This window comes from Notamacropus eugenii, chromosome 2 (assembly GCF_028372415.1).
Source record: "Notamacropus eugenii isolate mMacEug1 chromosome 2, mMacEug1.pri_v2, whole genome shotgun sequence".
Lineage (NCBI taxonomy): Eukaryota > Metazoa > Chordata > Mammalia > Diprotodontia > Macropodidae > Notamacropus > Notamacropus eugenii.
The window spans coordinates 25,770,252-25,774,207 of NC_092873.1; the positions used below are offsets into that span (position 1 = coordinate 25,770,252).

The 3,956-nt window shown below is 53.6% G+C and overlaps 1 long non-coding RNA gene across 1 annotated transcript; it reads left to right on the plus strand.

Moving 5' to 3' along the window:
• Window positions 1-596: 596 nt before the first annotated feature.
• LOC140523433 (uncharacterized) lies at window positions 597-2,676 on the plus strand. Its single transcript, XR_011973400.1, has 2 exons — window positions 597-698; window positions 2,277-2,676. It is a non-coding gene; the product is annotated as an uncharacterized lncRNA (long non-coding RNA).
• The last annotated feature ends 1,280 nt before the right edge of the window (window positions 2,677-3,956 follow it).

A 3,956-nucleotide genomic window follows, 5' to 3' on the forward strand; every position in this document is an offset into this window, starting at 1 on the left:
AACCAGGGCCACTTAGCCCTGAGCCTGCCAAGGGCCTTCCCCTGGGCCAGATGGTGGCTGGGTCCAGATGCCAGCCAGAAGGAGTCCTTATTGCCCAAAGGTGAAGGCCAGGGAGGGAGAACATGGACTGCTGCTTCCCCCAAGGCCAGGGGTTGGGCCTGGCTGGAAGGGGCAGGGGGTAGTGTTTGCACAAGTAAAGCAAAGGTCGCCCATTGGCCCAGGTACAGACGATAAGGCATCACCTCCCTCCCCCAAGTACCTCAGGGCTCACTGGCCTTTCCAGGGAGGGATGGAGGCCAGGCTGAAGGTTGATAACCTCAGAGTTCTCTCGGAGCCAGAAGCTACTCCAGCCCCCAGCCCCCAACCATGAGCTCCATACCGGGACCTCCATCCTTCCCGTGTACCAGAGTTCGGCAGCCGAGCCTCTTCTCCTCAGGGCTGCGCTGGCCCCAGGCCCATTTCCCTTTCCCTGAAGTTTTCTAGGAATTCTTTCAAGGTTTCTGAGGCCCACCCTGTCCCAACGCAGAAATTTCCAACCTCTCTTTGCCAACCGGGGAACCAGGGAGGAAGCCACCCTGGGCTGTAACCTCCAAGGCCTGGGTTCAGTCTGCACTTGACCCTGCCACTGACTCACTCCACAATGCTGAGAGTCTCAAAGTTGAAGGTAAACCTGCTCCGGACTTCCTAAGTGACCTTGGGTAAGTGCTTTTCCTTCTCTGAGCCTCAGTTTCCTTATCTGTCAGGTGGGAATGGTAATCCCCCACCCTCCTTCTAAGACTAATTAGGGTGGGGAAGGAGAAAGGGGGACTCCAGAGAGAGGGCAAAATGGATTAGAAAGGGTTTGGAGAAAATTCCCAGTCCCAGGGCCACAAAGGGATTATCCAGGAGACTGAGTTCTGTAGGTATGTGCACATGGCTCCTTTCAGAATCAGCCTGGGCTGGGCTAGCGGGCTTCAGGGGACCTTTCAACCAGATAAGACAAGCAGTAGGAGGCCATGGGGGTGGAAGGGGGAAAAACCCCTATAGGAAAGTGGGGAAACTGAGGGCCTAGCATGACACAGTCCTTAATTCAATGCCATTCAATTCAGCAGATTTGTTGGCCTGCTTCTAAGTGCCAGGCAAGACAAAACCCAACTATGTGCCTCAAGGAACTATATTCTACTGAGGCAAGAGGACACTGGAAGGATGGGGGAGGCAGGACAGGATTCCTGGAGGAAGTGGCATTTAAGCTGATTGTCTTGAGTGGTTACAGAGGGAGGGCAGTGCATTCCAGACATCAGGGACTGTGTGGGCAGAAGCATGGAGGGAGGACATGGCACTTAGGGATGAAGAGCAGCCAGAGGTCAGTGAGATCTGCCCCCTAGAGTGGACAAGAAAGGGACCCTATGGGGTGGGCTGAGCCTAGAGACCAGCTGGAGCTCCTCTGGTCAAGGTCTTCACTATGGAAGCACGTGGAGAAGGCAGTGAGTGGGAGTGGGGAGGCCAGTCAGGAGCCTGGCCCAGTGGTCCAGGCAGGAGGCAGTGAAGGGGGTGTAGAGATATCACCTCTAAAGGAAGCCCCCCACCTCCACAGGGTGCTGTGGAGGGATGGAGGGAGTGAAGAGGAACAGTAGGGAATCAGGTTGGAGACAATCAAGGAGGGTCTTGAATACCACTATAAGGAGCCTGGACTGATCCTCTAGGCTGAGGGGAGCCTGGACATCCAGGTGACCATCACCAGAACCCTCTTGGGGTCTAGTGGGGCTTTCCCCAGTAGCCCCAGGAGAACCTGTTCCTCTGGGGAAGCACCTTGTGGTCAATGTACCTTTGGGACTTTCTGTACTTGCCTCCCACAGTCACAAAAGCATCCCACCCTTCAGGCTTGGTTGACCCAGGGATGACCCAGCTCTGGTACATGGTTGCTTTGGAACCTCAGCCAGTCCCTTCTCTATTTGGGACCTTGGTCTCCCTCTTTGAACCATGAGGGGGTTAGACCACTAGGATTCAGAGGATCTTCCCAGTCCTCAGAGGTCTCCCACATGACCTTGTGTCTATGTGGCCTGGGTGGGGAGGGAGGGGCAGGAGGCAGAGCAGGGATGCCTTGGGAGTGGAAAGGAACTTCTCAGACGCAATTAATTCATCAGCCCCTTGTGCCTAGGTCTGTGTCTAGTGGAGGAGAAGGCAAAGAAGATTCTGGGTTAGACTCACCCTTACCTGCTAAGAGACTCCTAAGCCCCAACCCTCAAGGAAGGCCCTCTGTTTATACAGTGGCTTTTCTCTCTTTCCTTTTCTTCCAGTGGAGGGGGACCCAGCATGAACTGAGGATGAAGTGTGGCAGTGGGCATGGGGATAGAGATGTGTATACAGAAGGTGCCCACCCAGTCCACCTTCCTGAGCGCAGACTGAGTCTGGACCCTGAACAAAAGGAGTCAAATGAGAGGCCAAGAAGTGACCCTTATCAAGGGGAGGGGAGACTACCGAAAGAGGGAGGCTCTGTCCTCACCTTTGTCTGTGGGCACTGCCCATACTGACCAAGCCTGACCCAGCCCAGCCCTGCCCAGCCCTGTCCAGCCCACCACAGCCCCAGGATGAAGGAAGAAGGAAAGGAAACAAGTATTCTTGTGCCTAACGGGTACAGTGGAAGCATTTTTGTGACTATTATTGCATTCAGTTCTCACAAACAACCTAACCCTACCAGGTTGGTGCTCTCGTCTTCATTTTACAGATGAGGAAATGAAAGCAGGCAGACAGTGAGTTACCCAGGGTGACACAGCTAGTGAGTGTCTGAGTCACGATTTGAGCTAGCGGTCTGACTGCAGGATTAGTGCTCTCATCACTGGCCCACAAAGCTACATAAGAAGAAAGGGAAGGGGCTCTCTTGACCTTTGTTTCTCTGTCTCTGTCTCTCTGTCTGTCTCTGTCTCTGCCTGTCTGTCTCTGCTTGTCTGTCTCTGTCTGTCTGCCTGTCTGTCTGTTCCTGCCTGCCAGTCTCTCTCTGTCTCTGCCCATCTATCTCTGCCTGTCTCTGTCTCTGCCTGTCCATCTCTGTCTCTATCTGTCTGTCTCTGTCTCTCTGCCTGTCTGTCTCTAGAATGTGGGCCTCAGACTGAGCTCCTGCCCCACCTTAGAAGCAGCATTTGCTTTGGAACTCTAAAAACATCCCACGGGCAGAATGTAAATTGGTGAATGTGGGGCATGTCATTGAGGTAAACAAGGGTGGGGCTGGCTGGAGCTGCCCCCCAGGAGAATTTCCTAGGGGCTTCTCATTGTCCAGTCTGCTGGTAGAGGCAGAAGAGGTTCCTGCCTCTGGACAGGTGAAGAAGGAAGTCGGAACCTGAAAAGTCTTTCCAGACCATGGAGTACAGATTTCCTCAGTGTCTGTGGGAAAACTGAGACCTGAAGAGTGATGGGGAGTGACCAGCCCAAAGTCATACATATGGAGTCACCAGCAGGCCATCTAAAGTTTGTTTACACAGTCTTCTAGGAGCTGGGACTGCACTCCTTCCTGAGGCAGTTCATTCCTTTGTGGAAGAAAGGAAGGAGGGAAGGAAAGAAAGGAGGGAGGGAGGAAGGAAGGAAAGAAGGAAGATGGAAGGAGGAAAGGAGGAAGGAAGGAAGGAAGTAAAGAAGGAGGAAGGAAGGAAGTAAAGAAGGAGGAAGGAAGGAAGGAAAGAAGGAAGGGAGGAAAGGAAGAAGGATGGGAGGGAGGGAGGGAGGATAGATATCATAAAGTGAGCCAGTCCCATCTCCAAGGAGTCCTGGGTAGGGAGACCACGCATGGACTGTGAATGGTGGCCATTGCCACGTATGGCATGGGAAGTCACAGAGACCGTGAAGGGAAGCATCCATGACCACCTTTACGGGAAGCACCACTGGAGTGGATTAGATTAGGAATCCCTGAGTAAGAGGGGAAGCTCAGTGGCCGCCCCCTTCCCCCTCACTGAGTCACTATTAGGAAGCCTTTGCCTATAGCATCT